This window comes from Manihot esculenta, chromosome 4, assembly GCF_001659605.2.
Source record: "Manihot esculenta cultivar AM560-2 chromosome 4, M.esculenta_v8, whole genome shotgun sequence".
NCBI classification, from domain to species: Eukaryota; Viridiplantae; Streptophyta; class Magnoliopsida; order Malpighiales; family Euphorbiaceae; genus Manihot; species Manihot esculenta.
The window spans coordinates 26,964,845-26,973,249 of record NC_035164.2 but is presented as its reverse complement, the minus strand read 5'-3'; positions in this window follow the sequence as shown (position 1 = coordinate 26,973,249).

Here is an 8,405-nt window from a genome sequence, read left to right as displayed (position 1 = left end):
ACATCCGAAGATAATGAACCATCCGATGTCACAATTTGCTGAATCCGATTACATCTGCGACGAGCTTTGATACTATTATGGAAATATTTTGAGTTCCTATCCCCATGTCTAAACCAGAACTGTTTTGCTTGTTGGCGTAGTCTAATATCCTCCTCTGCCAAAATTTGATTCCAGACATCCTTCAGTTGCCGCACTGCCCTTGTATCAAGCGATTCAGAGCACTTCCCCAATCTCTTCTTAATTCGTTCTTTTTGAAGCCAACGCATGCGGTTTCTATTCTTCCCCCAATACTGAACATGCTTCACAAGCTGGTCTTTACGTTGAATAAAATCTTTACGTTGAATAAAATCTTTACGTTGAATAAAATCCAACCCCAAACCTTGCTGCCAAGACGTCAAAACCACTTCCCCTAACTCATCATCCTCAAGCCATGAATTGTCAAAACAAAATCGTCGATTAGCCTCCCTAACTTGAGTTCCAACAGTTTCAATCAATAAAGGAGTATGATCAGAAACTGGAGCAACTAAATTAGACGAAATCGCATCAGAAAAACGAGCATCCCAGGTTGTATTGGTAACTATATTCAGTTATGAATAGATTTGCTTGATAAACTTTAAAGGCAATAGGTGAATAAACTACAAAGTTAAGGTTTAAGATTTTCCTATAAAATTTTTTTATATGATAATTTATGTATTAATTTACTAATGTACTCTATTAAATATATATTTAATATGACTTGTATTTCGCTCATCTTCACACTAAATTTTATTGACTCTTAATGATGACATCGTTATGACTCGACTCTTACCCATTGACTAGGTCGAAATGGTAATATCATTTAATTTGAAGCCTAGACCATGCAAGCCAAGGGTACTGGCGACTCAGGACATTGCAAGGCTCGCCTAGTTCCTATCACTTAGCCTTTGTTAGCAATTGAGACATAATTTGCAAAATCTCTTAAAACAAAAATTCCGAATAACTTCATATTAGATAGATATATATCTAACGAAAATTATTTTCTTACAATATAAAAGTTATTATAAATTAATATATAAATAACGTAATTTTAAGTATTTAAAAGTATTTTACTATTCGCTTTAACTCGTCCATTCATACAAATTATTTGAGCTGAGAATAATTATCCACAATATACCATCTCACTTGTATCTCACTGGTATATTATGCAGATATTTAGTGGTTAAGAATTCGAAAGGATATTCTCAAGCAACATCAATATTAAAAAGTAAAATTTATTAATTTTACTTATAATTTAATAATAGAATAATATAATATAAAAATATTATAAATTTTATTATTTAAATTAATTATATTTTTTAATATAATAAAATAAGGATTAATCATAAAAAAAATTCTATATTTTAAAATTTTTTATAATTTTACTGTATACATTAAAGATAGTAATTTAAATTTATATTTTTAACTTTTAAAAATGGCATGTAACCATTAAAACTTTTATTAAACACATCATCATAACATAAATAAAATAATTATCAAAAAAATATTATATTTTACAAATTTTTATAATTCTATGCTATATTTTAAAAATAATTCATTTAATTTTATATTTTTAAAACTTTTACCAATTATAACGAACCGTTAAAAAAACTACTAATATTTTGTTATGTCATTGATGAGAACGCCAAGTAATCATACCACACCATAAAATTGATTAAAAGGCAGGAATTTAATTTCAAATTATATAGCGGTATTAAAATATTAAATTTTATCTTTCAATCTAAATTTATCTTTAAACTATTATTAAAAAAAGCTAAATACGATCATCACTTATTTTTTTTTTTAATTCTTAGTCTATTTAATATTATTTAATTTTTTAATAATAATTTATGAATAAATTTAAATTGAAAAATAAAATTTGATATTTTTAACCAACTATAAATATTAGGAACAAATTTGACCTTTTTACTCTATATAATTACTGGTTAAACTTTTATTAATTTTGATAATTATTTCATAAACGTAGATATAGATATATTTAATAATATTACCAATAATTTTTTTAACAATTCGGTATAATTTATAGAAATTTTAAAAATATAAAATTAAATTGTCTATTTTTGAAATATTGGATAAAATTGGTGGTAAATATTTCATTAAAAATGTCGGATAAAATATTTATAGTGGTGCAACTTTGTTGGGTTGCAATCAAGTTTTGGCTTCATATATCCATTAAGCAGATCACTCTTCAAATTTAGTATTTAATTAACATTAAAAAAAAATTAAATGGGTTATTAATTTTTATATTTTATTAATTATAAATGACTTTATCCATCATTTTCTAGTATAAAAATACCTTCATTAAAATATAGGAAAATCGCTAATTCCAATATTAATCATTAAAGAATGAAACAAAATACAACAAATAATTGATTTTATTACCATGAGATCTCAAAGAATACAAATAGATGAATTGACTGAGAAAAGTTTTTTTAAACTAAGATAAGGTGGCAAAATCTCCTCAACCTGTTAATCTAGCAGGTTGAAAAAATAAAATATCTTGGAAATTTTGAAACCTGTAAAAACCTTACCTTGTTGAAACTATTTTCTTTCCAAACAAACTAAAATTACGTATTTTACTTCCAAAGACTTCCTCTTCCTTCCAGATATGACAGGCAACGTTCTGAATCTACATTAACAAGTTGGAATGTTTTCTGATTTATCAGAATTCAGAATCAGAACTCTTCAGGAATGCTCTGAAGTTGAGGAGTCCAAGAATGTCTGCGGCTTTCCTTGGCTGCTGCACTGGCTCTTAAAAGTTGCTTTTTCCGCAGAAGATTTAACCTCTGTTCTACAGTCAACGACGAAGATGTAGAAAAAGATTGCTGTTGAGAAATGTTCTTGCCATGTCCTCTCATCACTTCCAGCATTTGCCTTAAATCTTGTTTTCTCACTAACAGCTTCATCCTCACAACCCCATCTTCATTTACCTGCGAAACTACACTTCCACCATTGGCTTGTGCAATGGATTCCAATAGATTGTTCCTCAGACTGCGATGATTTCGAGCTCTCAGTGAACGGATTTCTCTCTTTGGAGAAGAAGCCTTGACTTCTGCAACTCTCAATTCCATCTTTAGCTAGCTATGCAGATGATACTGTTTCTGTATGTATGGACTACCATCTGCTGTAGCATTGAGGCTTATATAGGAATTGATCGGAAATCAATCTAAATATTATATTGATTTTGACTTTATTAGCCACATTCCACTTACCAAACCAGATAAGCAACAAAAAAAAAAGCAACTTCTCTCCTTTCTGAGAGAGAAACCGTTATCATTGCAGGTATTTTAATATATTTTTTAAAAATATAAAGACAAAAGTATTAATAATGATAAAATATTAAATAGTTATTTTTCTAAAATTTAATATGTTGAAATATATTTATAAAAATAGATTAAATGAGTAAAGTGTCTTAACATTATATTTTTGTAAATTTATAAAGTTTATACAATATGAAATTACTAAAATTCCAATACCCATCAACATTTTTGTAAATCACGTATCTCAAATAAACAATATGTTTACTTGCAACTTGAAGCAAGCCAAAATAATAATAATAATAATAATAATCATATGTGTTATAGCAGTCATGTAATATAAGAGAGATTCACCTACTCATCACATGCAAGCCCTGATATCACGTAGGAATTAGGTAAGTGTAAACACCAAAGGAGTTCTAATCTAGCTAAATATTTTCTGTGCGTTAAAATCCTACAAGCAGAGATTAAGAATGACCGTACTGAAACAGAAAATTGGACAATGTCTGTCTGTCATGTCCGAGTATGGACATCATTGGTGGGTACGTAAGAGAATTTCAACTTAATCAATGCAAGATTAATTCTATCTTCCAGAATGCAGCAAATTGTCAATGGTATCTTGAGCTGGTTCTAGCCTGTCATTTGTAATCAATCATTTCTATCTTTTATATATTGCCTTATATAGCTTCCTGGAATCCTTTCTCATCTTTACAGATGTTCTTTTAATATGCTGTAGGAGAAGAATAACCACCTACCTCTTCTTGCTTCTTGGGCTATCTCCACGTGTCCTGATTAATCCAATCCCATTTTGTAATTTGAAAGAAAATTTTTATTTAAATCAAATTTATGTAGACCTAAATGAGTAATTATGATAAAGTACTTATCAGATTCCGTCAAGAATTTTAATCAATATCGTTTGGTTAAGACGTTTTAACCAATATCGTTTGGTTAAGATGATATAAAAAAAAAAAGACTAAACGAGAATATATGAGTTTTAACTCTAGCTTATTGAAATTTTTTAAAAAATTGAAAAGTGAGTATTAAATAGTTAACGAAAATTATTTAAAATAGAAAAAAAATCTTAATATGTAAAATTTTAACAATATCTAAAAAATAATTAAAATGTAAAATTGACTCTTAAACGATGAAATTTTCGTTTAGAGACTTAATGAAATTTTCGTTTAGAGCTTAACGACCACAAATATCAAACTTAGATTAGAGACTTAATGAATCTGAATGACTATACATTATTTGTTCAATTGAACGATTGGCCTGCATCAATTAAATAAATAATAATCTCAATAATAAAATGAATAACATAGAAATCAGAAATGAGAAGGAAAGGTTAAGCTCGATAGATCTCACAATCTATACGAATTATACCTTGAAAATTTCCCTAGTTAGATAAAAATATTTAACTACTGAAACTCATGACAAAACTCTAAAACTCTGAATAAAACCCAAATATGCCCAGTACAAAGAAACTTCCTTTTTAAAAGGGGTAAATCTAAATAAAGAGGAAAAAAAATATTCCTTTAAAAAGGGAAAAAGACGATCCCTAAAATCTTGGTCTTTCTGAAATCATTTCTTTCTAAATTGCTCCTCTTCAATCATATCTGAAAATCCCGTGATATTTCATAAATCATGCCTGCGATCTTGTATACGAGGTCTACCTTGTCCAAGGTCAGCTCTACGATAAGTCTGACTTACGAGAGGTCGACTCCTCGGGAGATCTGCTTCACAAGAGTTTTGCTATGTTCCAGGTTGGCCTTGCAAGAGGTTTGCTATGTTCCAAGTCTAAAAATTAATGAAATTACTACAACAGAAAAGAAGAAGACATCAAAGATAACTCAAGACGAATAAAAAAAAAGAAGACTTTCAAATGAGTATATTTCTAGAGTTAAATGTAAGAATAATTGAGTGAGACGATGAGCCAATGATAGGACATAAAAATTATTTCCAAATGCATTAAAAATTTTATTTGTGTAAAGCATTTTTGAAAAATTAAAGTGGTTTTTATGGTTTCTAATGAACTGAGGGTCACCAGATGCGAATACCTAGACTGTGATTTGATTTGATGGGTAGATCAATGAACTGTGATTGATTTGATGACGGGTCCCTTCATGCATGATCTTGAGGAAGAAGCCTGTAAAATATGAAAAAATGGTCCAAGGTGAAAACCCTCTAATGTGATCGTGTGAGAGAGAGAGAGTTGGAGCATCCGAGAGAGAGCCTTCTTTAGGTTAGATCAATGGTAGATATAACCCCGGTCATTCTGTGCATCCCCTTTGACATGTCCCATCGGACTGATCGGGAGTGTTCTCTTACAGATATGTCGACTTATTAATGATGGGTGATTGAATAATAAATGTGGAGCCGGCTAATCCATACGTTGTATATCATGTGTCACGTCAATCTATTTGTCACATGAGTATTTTATGATCCCAACAATGTATTGAGAAGACAACCAGTACATAGGAGATTGACATCCTACCTTAGTTTCATCGATTTATATTGAGGTGGGTCCCTCCTAGTTACTTATAATTGGTCGGGCTTGCATCCAATATCGAGACTTGAAAAAGTTTTCACGTCCGTTATGGGCTTGGACAGAGTTAAGGGTGTTGCTATGATCTTTATAATTTATAGGTCGGGCTTTCTGCTATCCGGTTGGACCAGACGGTGAGATTCATGGAACCCTTTTGAATCTCAAGTATATATATTGTGATTTTAACAGGTCCTATTATATATATGTTATCGGTTTCAAAAGTATGGAGAAGTGTTTGAAACAAACTAAGTTAGTTACCTATTTTTCCTTTACTAAATTTTAAATATATAATTTTAAAACACTTTAAATTTAGGTATCTAATTTTTGTCTGTCTTGTTTTTGGATAACTAATTTCAATCTAAATGTTAACTGATTTTAATATGCATGATTTCAAAATTGCAACAGCTAGTTTTGAAAAATGTATTACCGTTGAACAACCATTGCAGTTAAGATGAAAATTATTCAGACACCTATATATAAGAGTTTAATTCTTTTCATAAATTTTTAATGAAAGTATTGATATTCTGAGAGTGTTTACAAACTTATTTACCTGCTTTCATTCAATAGTATTGATTCTCATTGGCAAACCTTTCCTCTCTCTTCTCTATCACATTCTATTGTAATTGTTGAGAGTGAGTTTAATTTATCCAAAACCTATTTAAGGTTTGATAAAGTGAATGTGTTCACTTGGAAGAAGTTGTTAAACACATGTTAAAGCTTAGGTTGAAGTTTGAGTGGGTTATCAAACATGTAAAGATCTTCAAGCATCTGAAAAGCTTGCCATTTGTAGAAAGGTTGTTTAAAAGAGCTATGTGTAGTGAGGACTCAAGGAAGGTTTTTGAGAGAGTGGATGTAAGATGAGTTAGCGAATCACTATAAAATTCTTGTGTTTGATCTTCTCTACTATATATTCTTTAATTTCATCATTTAATCTTAGCTCTAATATAAGTTTTTATGTTGATATGATGTTGATGGAAATGTGTTGAAAATAGTTTGCTAGCTCTAATTTTGCTTTGTTTTATATGCATGTGATCTGTGTTATTGCCTTTGCTGAAAATGATTCCATGATTTTGAGAAAAGTTTTCAGAAATCTATTTTAAACTCTCACTTATACACTCTTAGAATTACAACCATAATTCTTCATTAAACTTTGAGTAAGAGCTGAAAAATTGATAAAAGTGATCAACCTCTTGATCACTTAGTTTGGAATAACAAATTAGTAGTAGAGCTTTGCTCTCTTGCTTCAGATTCAAAAACCTTATAGAGATTCTAAATGGCTGATCTTTCTAGTTTTGTTGGCATCCCTGCACTACTAGCTGAAAGCTATACTATCTCTTTTTAATGTCACAAATTATTCTTTTTGAAAAGTTGGAATGAAAAATTTTATTTAATCTGTTAACACAGATGCTTAGCAAAGAAGCATTAAAGGTCTTGAAATTCCTTATATTACAGGTGGAATCAGAGCAAAAATTAAAAATGAATATACAAATGATGCTTGGAAGAAAACCTTTGTCAATTCTAAAATTTTAAATATACTTCATTGTGCATTTGATATAACTAAGTATAATTGTATTTCAGATTGTGCATTTGCTAAGAAAGTGTGCGATAAGCTTGAGATGACTTGTTAATGCACAAATCGAGCAAAGGAATCCAAAGCAAACTTGTTGGTTCGTGATTATGAGCTCTCTGAGATGTAATCAGGAGAAAGCATTACTGAAATGAGCACCATATTATTGATCTAATTAATCTCCTACAAGCTTTTGTTAGAAGATTTGAAGAAGCTAAGTTGGTCAAGAAGGTGCTAAGACTTCCAAAGCCTTGCGAGCAAAGGCCACTATGATTTTTATACAAAAAACTTTACAAAATACACCTATAATGAATTGATTGGATCATTAATAGCTCATGAAATTATGTTCAAAAAAGATATTATTGAAAAAGAAAAAAAGCAAGAGAAAAAAAGCACTAAAATCAAAGAAGTTGGCTGAAGGAAAGAAGAAATCTATTGCATTGAAAATAGTACAATTGATGATGATGAAAGGGTAATGTTGAAAAAAAAAATTTTTAAAGTGCATTAAAAAAAGATGGAACAAGTACAAAACAATTATTAAGAAATATGATTCAACTATAACTCGCAATCATATCATCACAAAGATAATAATAAAAAAATATATATATTATGAATGCAACATTATAGGATCTTTATGTATCCAGATTTTCTTTGCTCTAACTGTACCTTTTCTTATAAAACAGAAATGATCTTTTTTATTAGAGTAAACTACAATTTAGTCCCTCTGATTTAGTGAAATATAACATTTCATCCCTCTGTTTTAAAAAACCTTCAATTTAGTCACTGTGATTTTTAAAAACTATGCCATTAGTCCCTCCCGTTAGATTTTCAGTTAAATCACTGTTAGTTTTAGTTAAAAAGACTAAAATACATTATAGTATCTTTATGTATCCAAATTTTCTTTGCTCTAACTGTACCTCTTCTTATAAAACAGAAATGATCTTTTTTATTAGGGTAAACTGCAAGATTATCTTATTGTAATTTCAAAGTAATATCACCC